The sequence below is a fragment of the Ruditapes philippinarum genome, unplaced genomic scaffold (genome assembly GCF_026571515.1).
Source record: "Ruditapes philippinarum isolate M1 unplaced genomic scaffold, ASM2657151v2 ctg8479_1_1_1_1, whole genome shotgun sequence".
Classification (NCBI taxonomy): Eukaryota; Metazoa; Mollusca; class Bivalvia; order Venerida; family Veneridae; genus Ruditapes; species Ruditapes philippinarum.
Genome location: NW_026853813.1, coordinates 7,173 through 34,669, shown reverse-complemented (window position 1 = coordinate 34,669; position 27,497 = coordinate 7,173). Strand labels below are relative to the sequence as shown.

Sequence of the window (27,497 nt, the reverse complement as noted above, 5' to 3'; positions counted from 1 at the left end):
TTGTCAAGAATGGGCGAGAATAAGTGTGTAAATTAGTCTCCTTTATTGATTCCTGATGGCTCTAGCGTATTCAGTCGGCGAATCCAGTATGTCTCGCGTGATTTCCGTGTTATATCTGACCACTTTGTGTTATGTTCAATACAACAGAGGGACACGTCTTTAAAACTGTGTCCCTCAAGGTGAAAATGTTCAGCAACTGGGGATCTGTTAAATTTTCGCGTTTTCCAGTCAGAGCGGTGTAAGTTCATTCGTTTATTTAATGGAAGTTTGGTTTCACCGACATATTGTTTGTTACACACTTTGCAAGAAATAAGATAAATAACGTTAGCCGTTTTAAACAATTCATTATGTCTTTGAGAGATGTTTTGGCCCCTATTTTTGAAGAGAATGTTTTTGTAAGGAGCATGACAGCACAGGTTTGGCATCTTGGTGTGCCACATGGTCCGGACTGACCTTCTTTATCTGTTATTATTGGTCTCAGTTGGGCTCAAACAAGTATGTCCCTGAGGCTTTTAGGTCTCCTATATGCAATGGTTGGTTTAGTTGGGAAACATCTTGTTAAGTTTCTGTGAAGACTCAATAATTGGCCAATGTTTGTCAATGATGGCTCTAGTGTTAGGTAAGTCTGGGTGATATGTGAGCACAAATGGAATTTATTTTTGTGTAGAACCACTAGATTGATGTTTGTACTCTAGTAAGTCCTTCCTGTGCTTGCTGTCTGCATTTAAGATCGCGTTTGCAATGTCTTCTTCCTTGTATCCTCGCTTCCTAAGATGTTCAGACAGTTCTTTTGCTCTGATATAGAACGTGCTGGGATTTGAACAGATTCGTTTGATTCTCAAAGCCAAACTGTATGGTATGTTCTTACAACAGTGTCGAGGGTGGCAGCTTCTTGGAAGAAGGTATTGATGTTTATCGGTGGGTTTTGAATACAAATCAGTAATTATATGATTGTCTTTAATATGAGATACTGTGTCGAGAAAAACATGTTGTTCGTTTGATACCTCAGTGGTGAACTTTATAGATTTGTGAAAAGTATTAGCTTTGTAAAGAAAATCTTGCAAAGCTTCTTCCCCGTGACACCATTGCATGTCAATGTCATCTATATAGCGTAACCAACTGAATGGTTTAAGAGGTACTGCAGCTAGCAGTTGTCCTTCTAATTTGCCCATAAACACGTTGGCGTAAGAAGGCGCCATTTTAGTCCCTATAGCCCAACTGAGCCCAACTGAGACCAATAATGACAGATAAAGAACGTCAGTCCGGACCATGTGGCACACCAAGATGCCAAACCTGTGCTGTCATGCTCCTTACAAAAACATTCTCTTCAAAAATAGGGGCCAAAACATCTCTCAAAGACATAATGAATTGTAAAACGGCTAACGTTATTTATCTTATTTCTTGCAAAGTGTGTAACAAACAATATGTCGGTGAAACCAAACTTCCATTAAATAAACGAATGAACTTACACCGCTCTGACTGGAAAACGCGAAAATTTAACAGATCCCCAGTTGCTGAACATTTTCACCTTGAGGGACACAGTTTTAAAGACGTGTCCCTCTGCTGTATTGAACATAACACAAAGTGGTCAGATATAACACGGAAATCACGCGAGACATACTGGATTCGCCGACTGAATACGCTAGAGCCATCAGGAATCAATAAAGGAGACTAATTTACACACTTATTCTCGCCCATTCTTGACAAACTTTAAAACCTAACTTTAGTCATCAGGCGGTGTCGGGGGGGGGCTATTTTTCCCTTGCCTGAGAGCTTCGTTTTTACTTTCACCTTATCGTAAATTTCCACTTCATATAACATCATACTGTTTGTAACTTGCATTTTCTTACATCATACTTATAGTAATAAAAACACAAAACGCCCTTATATGTGAAGTTTTATTTTTTTTAGTTTATATATATTTTTTCTTTTAAACACAGTTTTATAGATATATTTAACCGAGTTTATGCCATATTGACCGCAGGCTATATTCTCTTTTGTAAAGTACTACACAATGACCATTCAATAACGGTCTATTCATAATCGATGTAATTTTATCACCTTTCTAGCGACTGTGTTTCAGTTCAATTTTTGATACTATACAGTACACACGTATTGAGATTTTGTGCTCGATTGTGTGCACATTATACATGTAATACACCCCTGATGAAGGCATAATACGCCGAAAGTACTTGGGTATTTATACTTTAGCACTGTATGAACGTATATTTTCTCCAAATTTATATATATATATATATATATATATATATATATATATATATATATATATATATATATATATATATATATATATATATATAAATACCGAATTGAATTAAAAATACAAATAAAAAGGTAAAAAAACTGTAAAAAAAAACTATTGTCCCCATAATGGGATATGTGAAAAGCTGATCAGCAGCTGCCACTCACACTCAACAACTAACACACTGATAAATGACTCTACAAATATACAAACAGTAATAAGCACATATGGAGTACACAAGAAGCTCGTGAAAATCACATAAAGGATAATATAAACAAAAATACAGGCCTTATACAGCATTTTTATGGCAGACAAAATACAGAAAAAACAAAAGAAGCATGCACCTACATTAAGCATGAACTTTTTACATACATGAAGGCAGTAATAAAGAGAAGGCATAGAGAACAATAAAAAAAACATTTAGGCACACATAGAACATTTGCATTTGAAGCAACTCCAGGTCTGGATAAGCCTCCGAAATTCACCGGAATGTGTTTCTGTTCTTAGTTCATTCGGGAGGCTATTCCAGACCTGGGTGGCCTCGTAACGAAACTTTTCTTACCATAAGTCTCTGTGTTTACTCTAGGAACTTCTAGTGTGTTGGTATTTCTAAAAGAGTAATAAGATGAATTTACTTTAACCCATTGCTTCATGAGCATTTTGTGAAAAATGGCTGTTTTCATTGAAAAGTCTCCCGTTACAAGTTCAAATTGCTATAATACTATAAAAACTGCTTCAACACTAATCAAACTTGGCACAAATGTTGACTGGACCATTGTCCTTGCAACAACATGCTCAGACTTAAATTTTCTGTTACCATGGCAACGAGGGGACATCTCAAAATTGCCAAAAATCACTATTTTGCGTTGATTTTTTCCATCAAAATTGATTTCAAAGTGCTGCAACTTATTCAATGGATTGAGATAGAGTCAAATGCTTTTCAGCGTTGGTTACACGTTACCTTATGATCAATCTGGGGTCATTTACAGCCTCTCACAAGTCCAAAATTTTCTTGGCGATGAGGGGGACTCCGCCCCCCTTCAAACCCCCCAAAACAGAAGGGGGCACATCCCCCTTCTGGACAACCCCCTGATGTATCTTTTGGTTGGGGGGCCGCGCCGAAAAAGAGGTCATTTTTTTTAACAACATTTCTTAAACAAAAACAAGTGTTTAGGGCCTAAATAAGGCATTTTTTCATCATTTGAGACAACAAAAAAGGGGGGGGGGTGAAAAAGGCGTTAAAAAGGCGTGTATATGAAGTAATGGGTTAACTGAAAATGATGAAAATACTTGAAATTACCCTAAATCGCGTTTTTTCATGTTTAAACATGGCCTGTCATATAAATTTGAAGAAAAATTGTTGTTTTGTAGATTTTTTTATTTTTTTCATTAACCCATTGCTTCATGAGCATTTTGTGAAAAAATGGCTGTTTTCATTGAAAAGTCTCCCGTTACAAGTTCAAATTGCTATAATACTATAAAAAACTGCTTCAACACTAATCAAACTTGGCACAAATGTTGACTGGACCATTGTCCTTGCAACAACATGCTCAGACTTAAATTTTCTGTTACCATGGCAACGAGGGGACATCTCAAAATTGCCAAAAATCACTATTTTGCGTTGATTTTTTCCATCAAAATTGATTTCAAAGTGCTGCAACTTATCAATGGATTGAGATAGAGTCAAATGCTTTTTTAGCGTTGGTTACACGTTACCTTATGATCAATCTGGGGTCATTTACAGCCTCTCACAAGTCCAAAATTTTCTTGGCGATGAGGGGGACTCCGCCCCCCTTCAAACCCCCCAAAACAGAAGGGGGCACATCCCCCTTCTGGCAACCCCCTGATGTATCTTTTGGTTGGGGGGCCGCGCCGAAAAAGAGGTCATTTTTTTTAACAACATTTCTTAAACAAAAACAAGTGTTTAGGGCCTAAATAAGGCATTTTTTCATCATTTGAGACAACAAAAAGGGGGGGGGGGGGTGAAAAAGGCGTTAAAAGGCGTGTATATGAAGTAATGGGTTAATAAGTTCCTGAACATATTTTGGTGATATATTTTGTAAACATTTAAAAACTTCAATAGCTAATTGTCTTAATCTACTGACATGTAATGTTGGCATATTAGCTTCACTTAAAAGAAATTCATATGATGAGCTGTAATCCTCAAATACTATCTTCAATGATCTATGTTGCAATTTTTCAAGTTTTTTTTCAGTATTTTGTTTACTACAAAAATGCCAAACTAAAGGACAATAGTTAAAATTTGAACGAACAAAGGATTTGTTAATTAACAATCTAGTATTTTGATTTAAGAATTTACTCAGTCTAGCAAGAATGTTGATTTGTTTTGCAGTCTTTTTTGCAAATGTTAGATACATGTAAGTTTAGTAAAGAGTCTATTTCAACACCAAGAAGTTTCTCTAGTTAGATTGGTCATAATTAAAGTGTATTTATTGCATGTGTGTAGTTTTTGTGTGTTATATGATGACTTTAAAAGTTGTTTTTTGTGTATTCTCCAGGAACTCATTTGTTGGCGGAAGGATTAAAGATGTACCACCCACCAGCAGTCAGGAGTTTTTAAAGTGGTGAATTTAAACTATGTTACAACAGAATGAAGATTTCTCAAAAAAGTAGATGGCTAACCTATTATATTTTGGGCCTCATTTGACTAAGATAGTGTTGATGTTTAAAGTTGAAGACAGTAGATAATTCATCACGAACAGTGGAATCCATAATTAAGCCTCAAATGTGACTGATTTACTATAGAACAAAGAATACAAAAATTCAGCAGGCCGACACCAATTGTAGACAGTGGCTTTTTAATAGAGTAAAAGATGACGTTAATAAAGATGTTAAAAATAAAAGGCCCACAAATGGATCCCTGGGGAACTCCCTTACTTATTGACATCCAATCACGGCATGCTTTACCAACTTTAACCCTTTGTTTTCTATTTGACAGGTAGTTGTGCTTAAGTTCTGCAGCTGTGTCAGATAAGCCATATGCCTTAAGTTTCAAAACAATCAAGTCATGGGGGAGACAGTCAAATGCCTTCGACAGGTCCATGAGTATTGCTGCTACATATTCATGTCTATCCAAGGCATTTTTCCAGTCTTTTATTAGCCGTAAGAAGGTAGTTTGACATCCAAATTTAGATCTAAAAGCTGCCAGAAAATTATGAAAAATGTTGTCAAAGTATAAAACACGTTGTTTATTTATTGATTGTTCAAAAATCTTCGAGAAAATGGGCAGAATACTTACAGGCCTACAATTTTTCTTTTGAAATGGATCTTCTTTTTTGTAAACTGGGGTAACTTGAGCCATTTTCAGGGAATCCGGAAATGTATTATTAATGAAGGATTTATTTATTATACATTTTATAGTCTCCGCAAGAGATTCAGTACCAGCTTTTATAATTTTTTGAGATAGGTTATCAATACCTGTGACCTTCTTACAATCCACACTGTGCAGAAGCTTATGCACTTCCTGAGATGTAAATTTATGAGTGCTTTGGATTTTATCAGAAATAGCCAAATAGCCTGTACACTAGGGTGTTGTTCATTTAACATTATTTCACTGTTGATACAAATATTTTGAGCTATATTAACATAAAAATCATTTAGTATGTTGCATACCTTATTTTGATCTGTTATCAATGTATCATTTTCATTTTTATATAATTTGAGCATCATTTTTGGCTGTATTTTTACTAGAGAGAAAAGGTTTTATAGTAGGCCAGAAATGTTCTGATTTTGGTCCCCCACCACATCTTTCAAGAAAATATTCTTGCATTGAGTTTCTTTTAAGTTTTGTAACTAGATTTCTCTGTTTCCTATATTTTCCCAGTTTTTATCAGTTCTATATTTAAAAAATGAATTAATAAGTTTTCTTTTTATATAAATGGCTATGCGGAGTTCTCCATTCATAAAAGGGGAAGATTCTTTTTTAACCATTTCTTGTTTAATTGGTGCATGCTCATTTACTACTTCTTTGAATAAGGTTTCATTAGCCCAACAAATGTCGTCAACGTCGTCAAATATGTAAGCTACATGAAACGGTACTTGTGACAGGTCTTTATTAAAATCCTGCTGGTTTAAATTTTGTAGGATCTAAAATTTACATATTTCGATTGGGTCAAGTTACATTGCTCTCTGATGGTTGTAGCAATAAAGGTGTGACAGTCACTCAGTCCTGAATCAAAATTTATGATATTACAGATTAGATTTGGTCTATTTGTCAAAATAACATCTAAATATGATGGCTCATAGTTTTTCATTTGGCAAGTTGGTCCTTTAATGACATTATTTAAGTTATATGTATCACATATTTGAGTGAGGGGTTTACATTTGTCAGGTTTGTTTAAGTTCAAGTTTTGTTCAAGTCACCTATTGTTAAAAAATGGTCATAGTTTAAGAATAATTTGTCTAGAGAAAAAGTAATATTTTCAATAAAAACATTGTCTTTAGTATTTGGGGGTTTGTAAATAGCTTAAAACCCCCATTTTTGTTTTGTTTTGCCATACAAAGCTAAAACACATTGATTCTAAAGACTCACATTCAAATTCTTCCCTCCTTCTAAAATGTAGGTCATCTCTTACATATATCAAAATCCCATCACCATGTTTGTTTCTATCTTTTCTCTCCATCTTATAACCTGGAAAATTATAAATAGTATAATTGTACGAGTTATCAAGTTTAGTTTCTGATAGTATTAACATATCAACAAGCTTTTCTGATAAAATATCATGAATTTCCGTAAATTTATTCTTCACACTATTAATATTCAGATGTGAAATAAGAGGTCTTTTTAAATTCGCTTTTCTGAGGTTTTTGAGTTCATATAAGTGATCTACATCTGTGTTTGTTGAGGTATTTATGTCATCTTGGAAATAATGGTTACTTTGTTCTTCTTCGGGGTTATGTTCAGAGGCACTAGAAATAGTTGAGTTAAAGCTGAGATCCCCTTGTTGGAATATAAGACTGTCATTATTTGTTATTCATATTAAAGCAGGTAGAAGTGGTTTCAATATTTATAGATTGTTCAAGGTTCAATGTAGGTTCGATGTTTGTGTTCTGCTAACTCATATTTGGTTCAGTAAATCCATTTATACAATTTGTGTCTTGTTCGTAAGCTGAATGTATACGTTTCTGGTAATTGCTTATACCTGCACCATTCCCTAATCTCCCATTTACAATTTTAAGATCAGTACGCAAGCATAAATCAAGAAGTTTATTTCCCGAAGAATTGACAGTACTATCCATAGATTTTCTATCGGGTATAATAATATTACTGTTACTCATATCACAATTTTCAATCGAATAAATATAACGGTTAAAATGATCCATTTCTTCTAAAATGTCTGACCTATTACCGCATCTTGCATTCAGGTCACCTAAAACCGCTATTTTACCACATTGAGAATATTTTCGGACACCTATTTCAAGTGCTTCGAAAAAGCCAATATCGTGCATATTAAAATAAACAGAATTACTAGGTGGTATATACATAAAGCAGAGAAATACATCAAAATCATTTTGGAAAAAGTCTTTAATTAATTAAATCCATATTATGCCGTTACTGTCAGTCTCAACAATTTCGATTCCATCCCTCAGAAAATTCCTGTAATACAGACACACTTCACCATGACCTCTTCTACTTCGGTTTGAAAGCGATTCTATTCTAGGTATTGATAACCATTCATATTCATCTAATAAAAATTATCATTGCTACGTTCCCAAGTTTCAGTGAAAAAATAATGTCATAATTATAAATAAAATTTAGAAAGTACAGGTAGATAACCCTTCAATGTTCCAAGATAATAAACTTAAGTCAAACATTTTTTTCGCATTTCTAGCTGTCATTATTTGCTGTTGTTTCAGGTTTATAAAGTACATTATTAATGAACAGTTTGTCCCTAACTAGAACGGCCCTCTTTCCTGCACAGCGTTCCTCCAACATCTTGGGAATCAATTCACATCCTCGTTGTTGTACCTCGGGCGGAAACTGATCGCTAACATTGTATGGCGTCTGATACAAATTGATGCTCTTTTATGCGTTTTTCACAGTCATTTTTGAGTCCGTACTAAATTTTACTACTATCGGACGAGTTTCATCCGGATTATGGGCACCTACCCTATGTACCCTGTCAATATTTAGGGTAGTTTCTGGATTCTCAATATTCAATATCTGCTTACAAAACAAATTGACTTTAGCGAGGCAGTCATCCGTTACAATGGTTTCACTGGTACAATCTGCATATGTAAGAGTATCCTCGATGGGATTTTGTGGGGGTGGTGGGTTTTCGTTTGCATCTCCTCTTTGATATTAGTAAGCCCTAGGTACTTGCTTGAAACCGAGCACAGTTCTCTCTGGGATGCCAAAAAATAAAAGATTGTCTCTCATAGACCTACATTTTAAATCAACAATAGATTCGGCCATAGGTTCACTATTTGTTTTCAGTTCCGCATTCACATATTGTAGCTCTTTGACCTCTCGTTTGACTGACTGAATACTAATTTTATTACCGTTTGTACACTTTGACACTGTGTCGTACTGATCGCCATTTAACTTTTGGCTACGCTCTATTTTGCACACTTTCTTGTCCATTTCGTCGATTCTCACCGTTAAATCACTCACTAATAATTGAATTTTATCAAGCTGACCTAACTTCATCTCAATATGCTCCATTTTTTGTATAATAGTTTGTAAGGGTCAATATTTATGCTGTTTTGCTGGGTCGGTATAGGTGCCCATTGGGTTTCCATGTTATTTACTCCTTGCACAAAGGGTGGATATTGGAACATAGGAGGCATTATGTATGAAGGAGGAGTCTGAGCATTCATTTGATTACCTGTAGATCCAGGCGAAATAACATTTTGTGCCATCTTTGCGTTTTTCTTAGTTTTTCTCTTTGTTTGACTCACTTGTTGTTTTTCCACCAGGGACACGGTTGGTGAAACATTCTCATTTTTACGCTTTCTACCCATTTAATTCTTTTGTTATCACAAGTATATCATTTTTGATTATATGACAAGCAATTAAGTTCATTTTTATAACTTATAAATCCTACGTTGCATTATCCAATTTTTAATAGAAATATACAGCTCTGAAATAATTGGACCGCCATATTTTCATGCATGCACACGAACACTCACATTTGCCCTGATGATCATAAGGTTATATGTTGGTGAACTTTTTATGCCTTAACCAAAAAATAAAATTTCTGTTCTGTATTTCGCAAAAATATATATGTACATAAAGTACCATTTGCCTGATAAATCATTACTTCTTTAAAAAGGCAAATATTACTTATAATGGTTTTAGAGCATGTAATTTGTTCATTACCCGAAGAAAGGAGGGCTATAAGTGAAATTATTTGTCATAAAAGTAGCAAAATGTAAACAAAGCAGTATGTTGACTTCCGTACAAACTATTTAATCACTATAACTGTGCTAATTGCAAGATAAGCATCAGGAAAAAAGACTGTTAAGGTAATTGGCTAATGAGTAACATTATGGAGTTATAAATGTTCACACCAAATAGAAAGCTTTTGAGAAATAACTAGAACTGCCACTGTCATGGCGTGAATACCCCAGCATACCACTTTGTCAGAATCAACAGTGGTCATTTAGAGCTTAAGATGCCAAATATTAAGACTGTGGGTCAAAGGATTCTTAAGTAATTGGACGGACAAACTTTGATCTTGACCTTTGCCCCAGTGACCTCAAAATCGATAAGAGTCATCTAATGGTCATGACTAATCTCAATGCAAAATATAAAGACAGTAGGTCAAAGGATTCTTAAGTTATTTGGTCACTGTCGGGTACGTGAAACGGTGCAGATTTTCCGTGATAAGGTGCTTCCATCCAATATGGAGGAAGGTAGACAACTAAAAGGTACGTGTCATTTTATTTTCAATGTATTTAGACAAATCCGTTTTATAAAGTAAAAGAAGAATATTTGCATGTAACTTAAAATGAATTCACTATAAGATCAATAAGTTCACAATGTATTTTACATATGACATATATGATTTTTTTACAAAAAAACTTTGTAAATGTACATGGAATTTGAACCGAGAGAAGTGGTAAATTTTTGAGTCAATCTACGTATTACAGACACTTATATTGAAATAAATTCTCTTGTTTATTACAGTAAATGTATAAAAACATCTGTGCAATTTCTATATTTGTTCTGTTAATTTGTTTTGTCAAAATTTGCCTACTTTCTGTTTCGTCTCGACAACGGTGCAGACACAAAAAACGGTTACGGAAAGTCCCCGCCGTTGCTTTTACCCTTTCTCACGGTTCAAATTTCATGTACATTTATTTACAAAAGTTTTTGTGAAAAAAATCATATATATCATATGTTACATAAATTGTGAACTTATTGATCTTATAGTGAATTTGTTTTTAAGTTAAATGCAAATATTCTTCTTTTACTATATAAAACGGATTTGTCTAAATACATAGAAAATAAAATGACACATAACTTTTAGTTGTTTACTTTCCTCCATATTGGATGGAAGCACTGTATCACGGAAAATCTGCACCGTTTCACGTACCCGGCAGTGTTGGCGGACAAGCTTTTTTTTTTAGTCATGGCCCTTCTGACCTTGACTTTTGACCCAGTGAACTCAAAATCAATTGGGGTCATCTACTAATCATGACTAAACTCCATGCCAAACATGAAGACTGTGTCTCAAAGGAACCTTAAGTTATTTGGGCAGACAAGCTTTTTAGTCAAGGCCCCTGTCACCTTGACCTTTGACCAAGTGAACTCAATATCAATAGGGGTCTCTGAATGGTCATGCTCAACCTTCATGCTAAACATGAAGACTGTGGGTCAAAAGAATCTTAAGTTATTGGAGAGACAAGCTTTTTTTATTCAAGGCCCCTGTGACCTTGAATTTTGACTCAGTTATCTCAAAATCAATAGGGGCCACCTTCTAAAGTCTATGCCAAATATTAAGACTGTGTGTTAAAGGAATCGTAAGTTATTGGGCGGACAAGCTTTTTTAGTCAAGGTCCTTGTGACCTTGACCCAATGACCTCAAAATCAATATGGTCATCTGCTAATCATGACTAACCTCCATGCCAAATATGAAGACTTGGGGGTCAAAGGAATCTTAAGTTGGGCGGACAAGGAAAAACCGACGGACGGCCGGACAGACAAGCTGATTCCAGTATACCCCCTTACAACTTTGTTGTGCGGGGGTATAAAAATAAAAGCATTTCTATGGCATAATGAGATTTCAACTATGCACACTTACACTGATCCTGTTAGAATTCAAACTTTGGGAGCATCAATTTTTTATCAAATCAACTACTACTTTTTAAGCACTTATGTTAATGCGTTTGATTTATTTTTTATATATATCTTGGTTTAAAAATTTTATTTTCATTTGATATTTAACGCATTCTGGTACTGAAACAAAATCCTACCGTCTGTTGAGGTACCTTGTTTTAATGATAATAAATAGATAAATACTAGATATAATACTATTCAAGAAGTCAGACAGTAAACATGCAATAGTTTAAGTTTAAAACAATGGAGCTGTAGTTTTGATGCTTTTTACTGTAAATACATCGGTTAATAATTGTCGGATTTGTTGTTGTAAATTTAAACTGAAGAAATAGGATTTAAACAGAAATTTGGATTTTTGCGTCGTGTCAACTTAGCAAACTTAGAATATTGGAGTTAAATACAATATAACATTAACGGAACACATTTATAACAGAGATACTTATATCACAAGCATGATTAGAGAAAAAACCACAACACTACCTCTACAACTCCAGAACCACAATATAATTTATACAGCTGTTTTTCTCTAAACCTTTGATTCAAAATCACAATCTAATGTCAAGAATGAAGCTTTAAAAAGGCATATGTTTATAAACTTATCGAATTGCCACAATAAGGGATTTCTTTTAGAGTAAAACCTACCCAATATTACATTTTCTAACATGCCCAAAAATAAAGGACAATGTACTGAGATATTTATTTGTAAGTCAGAAAACTCACACCTTACCGGCAACCAAATAATGTGATTTCTCATAAATTAAATATTTACTTCTCAGTTTCTACTCATGGTCCGTACTCGCAGTGTCTGAAAGGACGAATGGACCCTCATTAAGTCTAGAATACAGACGTGCTCAGTTTATACTGAATTAAGAAAATATGACGTCCTACATTCGAAATCCATAATAAAATCGGTAAATTGTAACAAATACATCTTTAAACCCCAGTCACATTAGAGCTTACGACCAGTGAAGACCAGTTCACGATCATCAGTGACCTCTGGTCGCGGACAATCTTTAAAACGTCTTACGACAATCATCGATGATCTTTGACAGTCGCAGGTTATCTTATTTAGGTCCCACGACCAATTTCAGTCGTAGGAGGTTTTTGAGCTTGTACAAAAACCTCCTTGCGATCAAACAGGTCGCTAGTGATCTTATAAGGTCTTAAGGCTGTCGCACGATGGTCGTTCGGAAGTGCGACAATCTTACGACAGTCTTTACAAATTGCCACTTGTCACTGATAATCTTAAGTAGTCTTTAGTAATCGTGTGATGGTCGTACGACAAGTTGTAGGTGATCGCATGTTATGTTACGGGTAGTCGTAAGTAATCCCAGGCAATCTTGAGACCATCGTACGTTTACTTATGACCTGTCGTGCGATTGTCAATGATGACTTGTCTTACGATACTCGCAAAAGTAAATTTATCTGTGCAAAAATGGTTTCGGTCGCAGACAATCGCTGATGATCGTCAGTTTTACAAGTCGCCGGTGGTCGCAAGTAATCGTAAGCTCTAGTGTGACTGGGGTTTAATGTGGACAATGTAGAGCGATAACAGCGAAATTTTTAAGAATAAAATATCAGGGTATTAACTGTGTTACCATAATGCCATCTTTTCAGGCAAAGACGGGATGAACCAAATATATGAAGGGGTTTTAAAAAAATCATCATACTACTTATTTTGCAGATTGTATAAATAGTAAATATAGGCAGAAATGTATTCTCTGGCAAATTGTTTTTTTTTCTAAATTATATGTTAAATACTATTTTTATCATAAATCTGCAAAAAGAAAACACCAAAAAAAAACAAAAAAAAACAAACAAACAAAAAAACAACAAAGAAACCAAAAAAAACTCCATTTTTATGTAAAACTATTAACAAAGAAATATATTACAATTTAATGTTATTTACTTATAGTTCAAAGATAGTCCAGACCGTATGCTCCTGCATGTTATACAGTCAAATTGTCAATAACAAAATACAAAACATTCTTTTATTACTTACTTCATATTAAGTGATATTAAAATAACACAAAAAACAAAGTGTAATTAAACGAAACTCAATGTTTTATCAGCACCATATATCACAAGGAACGCATAATTCGGGCTCATTTCTAATGTTAACGTTAAAAATAAGAAGATTCTATCTTATAAATAAGAACATGCATGCACTCTTGCAGAGTTTGGGTCACTTTCAAAGAAAAAATATGTTTAAAAAAATGTACAATGTTAAGTTTCTTGTTTTGTTTCTGAATTCAACATCCTTTAGAGTTTGATTTATTTCCAATGCTATTTATTGCTTTTTTATCGTACTTTTTTTAAGGAAATGGTGCACATTCAAGAAGAATGGAGAAAAACAATTTCTAAATTTCCAATCGTCAATTGTCCTGCAAATTTAATTTTGTTTTGATAACACTTATTTTACCTCAACATTGCAAACTTCCTTGCTATCCATAGAATTAAATTTATGACAATCATAAATACCGCTTACGTGCTTTAAAGGTTTAAATAAAATGGATACAGAAGTATTTGTACAGAGCTAGAGAGTCATTTTCACCTCTCTTTTCTATTTTTAGATACTCATTTTAAAATACAAGTGTCTACATATGTTTCACAAAATTTCAGACTTAAGGATATGCAAACAAATAAGGGTTTCAAATTATATTCGGTTAAATAAACAACATAAAATCGAAAGTTTCCGAAGCATGTTCATGTACACAATTTAAAATTTATATTTGTACAATTCCCTAGAAAATTTCAGTCTTTAACAATGCTCAAGGATTATAGAGGGAGGGGCTCTTCTCCTAAAATAGATGACGGGGAGGGCGGAATAGTAGGTGTGTAAAAGTGGAAGAAATATATGATGTTCACGGAATTTTAGGGGAAAATTGTATAATTTACGGCCTCGATCATTTTCTGTAGAGAAAGGCCATCAATGTCGATGTCGCCCCAGACCATGATTTATAATAGTCTCTTCGCTATGTTATAACTATATCTTACTTTTCAAAGGGATTAATTATTAACACAGATATTTCAAATAAAGATGAAACTCCTTAAAAAACATGATTGGGAAACAAAATGAAAAGAGTGCACAGGATTCTCAAATGTAAGAGGGCGAACTGATAATTAATTGAGTTAAGTATTGCCTAATACAGCATGACAATTGACAAAGAAGAATGTAAGTAAGGCCTGTGTACAGATGGCACCCACCTGTTTTAGATGGAACTGAGAAATTAATAGTAAACCGACTAAACTTACTTGACAAATTTCACGTTATTTCCGATTTAAAGAAAAATACTAAAGAAAACTTCTAGTCAAAGTCTCCAATAAAATATTAGGCTTATTTTTTGCATCAAGCGTTTAATAAAATTGGAGCTTGTACTTCTTCATTAATGTGAAAAAAATATTATATGGTCTAAACGCAAATTAACTCTTTTTGGTAGAGTCACAATTTAAAAAAAATCTTTGGTTATTTCAAAATTTGTACATTTTTTATGTCAATATCAACTCTCCAGAGTAATTCATTAAACAGATAGGAAGGTTATTATATATATTTATTTAAAAAGGTCCAGATAAAATCAAAAGATCAGTTATAGTTATAGTGGAAAAACTTATGATTCATTAATTATCGAAGAAATTATATGGTCTTTCGTACCATCCAAAGCCTCTGACTGAAAGAAAACCTATACTGCGAAGTACGTCGGTCTTATGTTATGTTTCAATGGCATACACAAAAAAGTATAGACAATGTGTTCATATGGGAACCAACTGTTAGCGTCATTTAAATAATTTGTAATGTTATTTGGAAATAATGATGAAGTTAAAATGTCCCTACTGTTCTTTTAAAAAATCATGTACATGTAGTATGAATAACAGAGACAAAAATTCCTAAATTCTGGCTAAACACGAAGACACTGTGATCAAATTTATGGTCTATTTTGACAATTTTGAATTATGGCTTAACAACCTGAGAAAACATACTAGGGCATTGGATATGTATATTATGATCTCAAAAAGGCCTACAATATAAACATTTCAAATGTTCTGTCAATATTGAATGCACACGTGAAGAGCATGTAAGTGGTTCGTACTTTCACATGCATTTAAAAGATAACAGAAGATTTTTTCGATTGAAGTACTTGACTGTATATTTATTTTTTAACTGCATTTGGAAAAGTAAACATTGCAAAATTCAATAAAACTGATAAAGACTTGCAAATAAACAACATTCTTATTATGTGAAGCAGGAATGTGAAAGTTATTATTAATATATTTTTCATAATGTCATACATGTTGTAAGGCAGCGCCGATTTTGTGACACTGGGGTGATGCTGGTTACTTCATACAAAGTTGATATACACTGATTTCACCTTGATTGCCAATATAATAAATATTGAATCTTGCTAAATTGTGTCAATTTTAATATTATTTATGAATTAAACTCGTACTAGGACAAAACAGTACTTGTGCTTAAAATGTTATAACTTTGTAATGTCTTTACTCAGACATATTATTAATTATTTGAGTCATAGGTAGATAAAACAACACTAAATACAAATCAGATATGTTGATTATTCAAGTTTGATTTTGACCTTAAAATGACCGTGTTAATCATATGAGTTGTTCTTTCAATGTCTCTCGGACTTATTGGACAAACGTGATAAATAGATTACAAAATGGCTACTTGGAAACGGGACATATTAAATAACTCAACTCAACTGTGACCTTGAACATGACCTTTGCATTAAATTTAAATTGAAACCCGATACAAACAAAAAATGATTGTTTCTTAAAGAAACTTCAATACTGTGCTTTTTTCTGATATGTTTGCTTTTAAATAAAAAAAAACAACGACAGAAAACCCCCCCAAAAACATATGGAGTGTGGCCTTAGTTACGCTGATGCTTTTTTGTATGTATTGTAAAGTCAATCATTCAAATGCTTTCAGTTTCATATAGCTGCACAATGCTTTATTTGACAACATATCTCAACATGGATATAATTATATTAATAAGTATCAACAATGTATTACATAAGGTGATCTTAAATTACCGACTTAAAAAAGTCTAATTTTAATCTTCAGATTTTAATTTTGATATAAACATAACTAAAACAAAATAGTTTCAGAGTTATGTCCCAGACAAAGTTCAAAGAGAAAAATGAACAAAGGGCAATCACTCCAAAAATTAGGCAAGGCAGAGTTACGGTTCATTTGCAAAGCTCATCTTCTCAATGAGATCTATCTAATTACAAAGTTTCCTGTTCACGTGTCTAATAGTATCAGAGTTTTGTCCGGACAAAGTTCAATGTGTAAAAATGAACAAAGGGCAATAACTCCAAAACTATGCAAGGCAACTTTATGATTCTTTTGCACTGAACATCTACCTAATGAGATCTATCTACGTACAAAGTTTCTTGTTCATAACTCTTAAACTTACAGAGCTATGTCCTGGACAATGTGTAAAAATGAACAAAGGGCAATAACTCCAAAATTAAGGAAAAAAGAACATACACATACATGCATGCATGCATACAATTGCAAGAATATAGCATTATGCCTAACGGTTCACGTTTCAGGGAAGTGTAAGATCAATGAACATTACTATTTTTGTTACAAAGCGAACTGATATATTACTTAAGTCTCAATACAACATGTTTATTTGATTAAGATGCTGCGCCTTCTATTATACATGGATAATAGTTAGTTGTCAAGGTCAACGGCGAATGCGCGTGATGCGCGTAATTCTAGAATTTGACCAATACTTAGAAACCGCTAGGCTAGTTAATTTATAAGCATCGTTACCTGCAAGTAAATTATGATGAAAAAATGTAATTCGTTAAAAAAGCTTCAAGTGCTGTGGCGCCTGTATCACTTTAATTTTATAGTTGGATTAAGGAGGTAGAATACAGAATATACTTTTTCAGCGACTAAGGCAAAAGATCTCGGATCGTGGGCAAAGGAGGATAATGCTTTTAAAATCACTATTTTCATTGTGTGTACAAAATGGACACTTCCTGTTTTCATGAGGAATGTTTGGATTTGATCATAATCCAGTTTCGAGTACGGAATAAATTTATAGATTGTGGAGTATGATTTTATTATTCTAATTTCTTTCTATAACCGGTTATAATTTGAAAACATTTACCTGACTGAAGCATTTGACAATGCCAGGTGCTTTGAATTAACTGATCTGTCAATGAAATTTTTACTTAAAACAGTGTGCATATTTTCAATCACTTTTTTATTCAGTCAGTTATATGTATGTCCCGTAAATATGGGGCATAGTGTTACATAGTTCGTTTTTGCATATCTGCGGTCGTCGGATAGTAGCATTATAAGTTGTATTAAAATCGGCTCCTACATTATATGCAAAAATAACTTAAGTAGATCTTAACTTTAGTTAGATTGGTAGCACAATATGTTTTAAACCAGGAACATTATTCTATACTATATTATGTTGAAACCGTTTTTGGTTCATGAATCCCTAGTTCCTCAATATTAATGGTAAATGTCTTAAATGTTGAATTAATCATGTTGTTGATGATTTCATAAGTATGTTGATTGTGATGATGATGTTTCAGATTATGATAGTGATGTTGAGCAGAGGTCTGTTAATTGCAATGATGATGATGATGATGATGATATTTATGATGGTGATGATGATGAGCAGAAGTATGTTTATTGAATGATGATGAAAAAAGTAATTTGATTGTGATGATGATGACTATGTTGATGATTGTAATCATGGGCAGAAGTATTTTGATTATGATTTTCCTCATAATAATGACCAGGTTGTTATTCCTCATAATAATGAAGGTCATCTAAATAGTTGAAAAAAAGGATAAAATGTTGTTGATGATGATATTACATAGTTGTCATACTATTGCTTCTCATAATGATAATTGTCTTTTTACAATTGAAATAGTCAGGTTGCTAATTATTCTATATTCTGATGATAAGCAGAAGTATGTTGTTTGCATTGATAAGGATGATGCTAATGATGATTATAGTGATTGTGAGGATAAGGAGAATCATGTTGATTGATGATGATAATGATATGATGATATCTGGTGATTTTTAATTGAAATTCAAAGAAATAAAAAGTTTTTAAGATACAGACACAATAAATTACTGCAGTAAAATCGAATGAGATAAAAGCAAAACCTACTGTAAATATTGTAAAATATAATGATTGCTATCCTCAGTGACTGTTGTATACTTCAGATTTTTTAACTGGGTCTTGGTGGGTTAAAATGCTTCTTTACATCTGTTAGGTGAATATTTGTGTATATATGCCAAATATTGGGCAACATAGCAAAATTATTTTGTCGAATAAAAATAAATTTTATCCGCTTTCTCAATTTTTATTTATTTGTCGCAGTTAAAGGGCTATTCACGAAATAACGACAAGACGAAAAACAAAGTGCGACAAAAAAATACATAAATAAAAAAATAATAAAAAGATATATATTTTATGTTGATTACCCATCCAATTTTGTCCCCCTTTTTGATTGGATATTGATCCGCCAAAAGAAATTGATATTGCCGAGCCAGACAGGTACAAGTACAAAAATTGCTGTAATGCAGCAAGTAAGAAGCTACGCGCAAAAAATGCGCTCATTACAGGTACCATACCAAATCATTCCTACACACAGGTCATGTTCTTTTCAGATTAACTACTACTTTACATTATTCCAGATGTTTTGTAAATCATTTTTATATAATTATACTTATCGTATGTACTGTCTATGAGATATTAAAATTAAATTAAATTAGATATTAAATTAAAAAAGAAAGGCTTTCACTGATGCCTAACTGGTAAAGAAAAATAATTCCAGTACAAACAAGACTAACAAGACTTGTAAATGTAATGTGACATGACAGTAGTGCAACTTTGTTCTGTTTGTGTCACTATTGTAGTCAGTAATATTAGATGATAAATATCAGAAACTTACATTTAGAATGTCAGTATTAAATTACCGGATTTATGTTTATTTTTTGTTTTGCCTTTTATACTGCCTACCCATCCGTTGAGGCGTGAATTTGTTCCCGTTCGAATTCGAACCAAAATATGACTTTAAATAATAGAAATCGGAAGGAATTCTTGATTCCGAATTTATTTTAGCTGTTAATAGAAGGGATTTACTAATAAAAATCGGATCCATGGATAAAAAAAGAAGTAAACACAAATAGCTCCGCGCCTATGGGCGCAGAGCAATAATATACACATTAAATTTCCCCTTTGGGAACCCCACGTTGTAAACAACATTCGCTGTGACGGCGGCGCGGTTTACAAGCACTTTTAACTGTCAAATAAAAAATATTTACTTAGGTAGAGTAATGATAAATATTCAAATCATCATTTAAAAAATAACCTCGCAATAATTTATATACCGGTATCAACAATAGCAATGATTTATTTTTTGAAATCGTCTTACTCGGCAGGGGAAGGGTAATAAAATTATCATAAGGGTTTTGGAGTGATATATGTGGATATATTTCTGCCAAGATTTTACATCACCCAATAAAATTTTTTATAAGGCAACTGTGTTTTATTTTATTACCAAATTTGAAATTGGGTTTTGTACTAAGGCTGATTTCTTCCATTTCTTGGAGGCGACAACGAAAAAGTGTGACAGAATAAGAAATATGTCGTTATTACATGAACAACTCGAAATAATTAAAAACATTAGAGAGTGTCATTGGTGAGATGCACAGGTAACAGTACGATAAAAAATTAAATTTAAGGCGACAATACGCCACACATTTTTTCCTAATGTAGCATGAAAAATATTGTATATGCTCTCTCAATTTTTGGTTATTTTCGTGTTGTCGCCGATAAGGCTCTATCAAGAAATAACGACAAACTGATAAAACGAGTGTTACAAAGTAAAAAAATGTCTGTTTCTGATTTTAGCGGTCTCCTATAATTTTCCTTTTATTATTGTTATTATTATTTTTATATTTTTTGGCGTTTATATGCCCTTCAACTGAAACTTGAAATAAAAAAAAAAAAAAAAAAAAAAACATTAGAGAGTGTCATTGGTGAGATGCACAGGTAACAGTACGATAAAAAATTAAATTTAAGGCGACAATACGCCACACATTTTTTCCTAATGTAGCATGAAAAATATTGTATATGCTCTCTCAATTTTTGGTTATTTCGTGTTGTCGCCGATAAGGCTCTATCAAGAAATAACGACAAACTGATAAAACGAGTGTTACAAAGTAAAAAAATGTCTGTTTCTGATTTTAGCGGTCTCCTATAATTTTCCTTTTATTATTGTTATTATTATTTTTATATTTTTTGGCGTTTATATGCCCTTCAACTGAAACTTGAAATAAAAAAAAAAAAAAAAAAAAAAAAAAAAAAAAAAACAACACAGTGAGTGGCACTGGTGGTTATCAAGTATCAGTATCGAAAACAAATATGACCTTGTGAAAGCTTGATATTAATTACAAAAAAGTGCGTTCAATAGACTACTCCTTTTCTCTTGTTTACTTTCGTAAGGTACGGGAAAAATACGTCATGTATTTATGTGACGTCATGTTGTGACGAAGAGGTATCCTAAAGGGAATCTTATTTCGACGTTTCATTTGAAACAGCAATGATTTTTTAAAAAAATCGTCTAAACTCGGCAGGGGAAGGTAATAAAATTATTATTTTGGTTTTGGAGTGATATATGTGGATATATTACCTGCCAAGATAAAATATCACCCTCGCCTAACGGCTCGGGTGATATAAAATCTTAACAGGTAATATATCCACATATATCACTCCAAAACCAAAATAACATATAATGTATCTGCTCTCCTTTTCTTAAACTGAGCTATTCCGTTTTGTCGCGGTTAAAAGGGCCCATCACGAAATAATTTAAAAAAAGCAAACGAGAAAAAGTATTTATTTCTTTTTGTGTGTGACTATTTTGGGTTGCCACTTCAACCGCAATAAAATGAGAAAAACAAAATGACAGCAATCAGACACCATTACTTTTAGGTATATAATTCATCATCAATTGGAAAAAAAAGCAGTTTGATTATTTATTCACTTAAACGTGGAAATGTTTGGAATTCTATCGATAATTTGAATTTCATATTTGTTTAAAAATGTTTGCGAAGACGTTTTGTAACAGTTTGATATAAAATGTAATTTTATGACGGATAATTACTTCATCAGTTAAAAGTGCGCTAGACTGCACATTCAAACATGACAACGATTAAATTTATCCGCCATTTTGAAAAAAACGGTTGGTCATTACGAGTCGCTTTAAAATGTCTTATTAACGTTGATAGCGAAGATTATGTACAACTAATTATTGAAATGTGAACATAAGAATATGAAACAAGAAATTACAAATAAACTACCATTATACCATTAGTTGGCCATTCAAACCAAACTGAGATTGTTTTTCATAATCATCGATGTCATGCTGTGATTGACACTGGGTCAATGATAACTACTGCCAGTGAATCATTTATAAATAATTATCTCCTTGTCCTGATCTTTGTAGTTTAAAAGATTTGCTTTTGATATCTCAGGTGCAAATGACGTAAAGAATCCTTATATAGGGTACATTTGACATTTCTGCTCCTTCTTTGCTGTGCAATACTATAACAGGGCCTGTAATAGTTGTTCCAGATACAGATTACCCTTCCTCAGTTCCGGTTATTGTTGGCATTAAAATCATGAGACACTTCCAGAATATTAGTTCAGGTGAAGAAATCCCTTCTTGTTGGCAACAAGCTTTCTCTGATATTTCTTGTATTTACTCTGTACCAGTGAAAGCTTATAATCATAGGCCTATAACAATTCAGCCATCCCAGACACCTATCGTCACTGGGAAGGTTAGAGATGTTGATGACATGACTGTTGGTGTTACTGAGACATTTGATTCTTCCTCTATCCTTTTGAGGGTTGTCAGTGTTCGCCCAGGTAAAGCTTTTTTTTTAGAATTCCGGTTAGGATTTGCAATTTGTCAGCAAGACCAGTGGTTATTTACCCGAACTCTGTTCTTTGTAGTTTAAAGCAGGTAGAAGTTGTTCGTTCTCTTGATCCCTTAAAAAGTTCAGTCTCCAAATCCCATAACCAAGATAAGAGTCTTGAAGAACTTGGTGTAACAATAGCTTCTGATAACCTCTCGGGTGATGAACAATCTCAGGTTGTTAAATTTCTTAGCAACTGAAAACATATCTTTTTCTCTGGGATAACAGATCTTGGCTGTTCTAAGTCTGTTGAGCACAAATTAAGTTGTTTGACCCTAAGCCATTCAAAGAACCTTACAGAAGGATTCCACCTCGCATGTTTGAAAGATAAGAGAGCATATTCAAAAAATGCTGAAAGCTGGTGCTATAAGACACTCACACAGTCCATTTTTAGCAAACGTGGTTTTGGTCAGGAAGAACGATGGTTCCCTTCGGTTTTGTATCGACTTCCGTCGATTGAATAACAATACCCTGAAGGATGCCTATGCACTTTCCGGCATAGATAAAACCATTGACTGTCTTGCAGGTTCAAAATTCTTTTCAAAACTTGATCTTCGTTCAGGGCACTGGCAGGTTCCTTTAAGAGAAACAGACAAAACAAAGACTGTTTTCACTGGTGGTCCTTTCGGTTTAACAAACGCTCTCGCAACTTTACAGCGGTAAATGCAGCGCTGTATGGGAGAACTGCACCTTCAAGAATGTGTTATTTTTTAGACGACGTTTTTATCTTTAGTGACACCGTTCAACAGCATTTTGAGAGACTTGTAGCAGCGTTTTATAAATTGGGACAGTATGGGTTGAAACTTAAAGGTTGTAAATGCGAGGTTCTTAAACTTAAAGTAAAGTATTTAGGCCATGTGGTTGATGCAAATGGTGTTAGAACTGATCCATAAAAGGCAAGACTTAGTGTTCTACAGAAATGGCCAGTACCTACATCTATCAAAGAACTTGTGTCCGCTAATCCTGTAGTACAACTGGTGGTACCCATTGTTTTTCATGACATTATTTTCTCAGGATTACAATATGAGGCAGGTCATCAGGGAAGAGATCGGACCTTATCTTTGATCAAGTCCAGATTCTTCTGGCCCGGTCTAGATGCGTACGTTGAAAAGCGTATACAGTAATGTGCCAGATGCATTCGACGTAAAATCCCTATTGGAAAGACCACATCTCTTGTCTCTGTGGAATCGACGTTTCCACTTGAGCTTGTTTGTATTGATTATCTGTCCTTGGAAATGTCTGCGGGTGGCTTTGAGCATATATTGGTCATTACTGATCATTTTACGCTATCCCCACTAAGAACCAGACAGCCCATACAACGGCCAATATTTTATTTGAGCAGTTAATTTGCCATTAGGGATCCCCTAGCCGCTTAAACAGTGATCAAGGCCGTAATTTTGAATCTGCTGTCATCAAGGAACTGTATAAGCTTGCCCATGTTGAGAAATCTCGGACCACTCCATACCATCCCCAAGGCAATGGCATGCCAGAACGCTTTAATCAGACGTTATTGAACATGTTAGGTACCCTGGAAGACTTAGGTCTTCCTCTCAAAAACTCAGTTGAATCTGACGCTTCTTTTTCTTGTACCAATCCAGTGCACACTGTAGACACAACATGTAGTTCTAAAACTCCTCCTCTCACCTCCCCGTCTGTTGAGAAATATGCCATTCCTTAAAGTCCACTCTTAATCCATGTGCATTACCCTTTTTTCCCTGACCGTGTTGCTAGAAAAAGAAAGCCGCCAAGTTGGTTAACATCAACTTATTGGGTGACATAGCATATTTTCTTGTTGTTTGAGTATGATCTCAAGCTTTAAGAAAATGGTATTTGAAAGGGACAGTGATGTCATAGCACAATTTTACTCTCATTTATAAAATTTATTTTATGGGGTTTATCTGTAACGAAGTGGTATTTTTGCTTTACTGCATATACTCAAATTACATTGTGGTTCTCATGTTGTGTGCGCTTTATCCTTCGGGATCATTGATGCCAACACTATAAAGTGTTGAGAATTGAGTACCGCTCAAGCCGGTGCTAGGGGGCGTGAGGGATGTTGCACTTATTCATTATCCCTCATGTACAGACTCAATCAAACCGAGTCTGCAATTCTTATGTTATTTTGTTGTGATTAATGCTTCCGAGGGATCACTTTGTTTCCAGAATTTTGTACTTCACAACAGCAGGTGTCAAGTGCTGTGTGGCAGCCGTAAAAAGTTGCCCCGTACTTCACTTCAGTGTTGTTATATTTTCTGGTCCTTCGGGGTCATTGATGCCAACACTATAAAGTGTTGAGAATTGAGTACCGCTCAAGCCGGTGCTAGGGGGCGTGAGGGATGTTGCACTTATTCTTTATCCCTCATGTACAGACTCAATCAAACCGAGTCTGCAATTCTTATGTTATTTTGTTGTGATTAATGCTTCCGAGGGATCACTTTGTTTCCAGAATTTTATAGGAAACCTCACATATTTAAATGCCATCTGTGAGATGAATACTGAATTAAGTGCTTGATAGTCATTTACGGAAGTGTTCTTAATGAGTTTTATTGTATATTGACATTTATGTAAGCATATAAGCCTGATACATATGTATATTGTACCCTGTCTCTGTGATTTAACATGAAACTTTGACAGATTTTAGATTATTGTTAACTATGTAGTGATTGATCACATCCGTGTTATTTGTGCCGTGTGGCGGCTGTAAAAAGTCTCCCCGTACATTTAATCAATGATGTTATATTTTCGATCCTTGAAGATCGTTCAGCACGACATTATTGTTGTGCTTGTGGTATTTTTAGTTTCAACTTTTTGGCACTTTCTAGTTGGGTGGTTCCAATATTCCTACTTGAATAATGTTGAATCACCCTTAGGATATGTTGCCTGCTTTTTAAATTTGTCTTTTGACGTCCTATCTGTGATACGCAGGCTTCATAACCTCAGATCCCCTTTCAAAATTCCATTTTATTTAGTTCCGCCCATTGTTTTCTCGTTTAGGGCACACGCATTTTTTTACTTGGGGACCATATGCCGCTTTTCATGGAATGGCACTACCGTGTCACATTGAAGGTTCCATGATAAACGCCATATGAACACATCTGCGGATGTTTCAAAATTCTAAATTTTACCAGTTCATGTTAAATGTTGAATTCTGCTTAAGCCGGTGCTAGGGGGCGTGGACGGTAACTTGCACTTTCCAGTACCGTCCATGAACAGGCTCAATCAAACCGAGCCTGCAACATTTTCAATTTCGCCGTGTTGGGCTTTCTTTAGGGATTCTGTATTTATCTATTCTATAGAAATAGTCTATTTTTTACGACATGTACAGGAGTATAGAGTATTATTGAGAAGTATAGAGAAGAACCTTGCGGTTTAGCTATTCTAAGGTAAGTGTATCCGGGTTGACCTTTGTTAAATGTCGGAACGACATTTCCCTATGAAGGGGATGATGTCACAGGGTAAAGTATACATTGTCCGTATTGCCAATTGCTGTATATTTTTGATCTGTTCGTGTTCATGTCTGTCTCTGTATATTTATATGTTCTTGTCCATGTCTCTTCTTGTTTACCATAGTTATTTCTTTAATTCATGTACTCATAGCTAATATCCAATAGTCGTTACCTATACATAATAGTACTTTATAACCTTTTCAATCTTTTCTATTATCTTTTCTTGCATTTATTTTCCCGCTAATCTGCACGACGCATGCGCACTTGAATTGAGAAATTGTTGGTGCAGGCCACGGTTTTGTTGGAGAGAACAATAAATATTTTTAGTAGCGCATACTTGTCTTATTACAGGTAAATAGACTTTTGCAGATGTTGCTATTATTATTCATATATATTATGCCATTCTATGATTTTTGTGATTTTCATATTTTGCACTTGAATTGAGAAATTGTTGGCGCAGGCCACGGTTTCGCTGAAGTGAACAATAAATATTTTGATTAGCGCATACTTGTCTTTTTACAGACCCCTCTACCCCAGGTCCAGAACTCACTGCAGAGTCAACGAGCCCCTTTGTTTCATTTGAGCTGCGACATAATTAAACATAAATGTGTATAGTCATGAATGGCAAATTTTAAATTTGTAGTTTCTGTTACGGAAATAATAATTTTTTAAATTTATTCATTTACATGAATTTGATATTTTAGAACCTTGCAGGTTGTTTAAAAATGCCCTACGAAAGATGCAAAATTTGGCTGCTATTTTGATCAATTCCACGCAAGAAAAATACATCGAAATTTCTGCTATATGCTGATGATTTATACCAATTTTCAAAGCGCTTTGCTTAAAAAAAACCAACAGAAAAAAGAAAACAACAAAAAGCAAGACAACAAAAACCATGTATAAACCGTGGACCTGGTTACATGCACGCCTATGTGATTATTACGTGACACCGGTTTATAGTACCTTCAAATGCTTTATAATTATATTCCTGCGTATTTGAACTTAATCTTGCATTATTGTACAACAAAACACTCAAAAGTGATATCTGTTTCCTTGATAAAATGTTTTTTCGTCATCAATATTGATAAATAAGCGTTTGTTTCTTTGTAACCTTTTTATTACATATGAATGATACGACATAAGAAATACATTTTGAATTCAAATAGAAACGCCTGCTGGCTTAACTAGCAAACATAGACAACTTTTCTAAAATAATCAGGCAAATTTTCAGAAACGGTATTTTTTAATATGAGCATAACATTTAATTTCTTTTATTATCAAAGCAGTCGTTGTGTTTTTTTTAATTAATTTAAAGACAGTTTTCTTAAGCATTAGAAAATCGGAATCAATATATAAAAAAGTACATACATTTCAGACATCTGTATGAAGTAACATCGTTTTGTCAGGTAATTATTTTCTCCTATAAACTTGAAATGCGAGTTGGAAACCGATCCTCTCGTACAGAGAAGACCTTGCTCACTGTTTTTTTATTGCCGCAAAGAA

General features: G+C 33.9%; 1 long non-coding RNA gene across 1 annotated transcript; it reads right to left on the bottom strand.

Moving 5' to 3' along the window:
- Window positions 1-2,825: 2,825 nt before the first annotated feature.
- On the bottom strand, window positions 2,826-27,497 carry LOC132738004 (uncharacterized). The gene is made up of 3 exons (XR_009626807.1): window positions 27,363-27,497; window positions 6,816-6,914; window positions 2,826-2,872 (listed from the first exon to the last, which is right to left on the bottom strand). It is a non-coding gene; the product is annotated as an uncharacterized LOC132738004 (long non-coding RNA).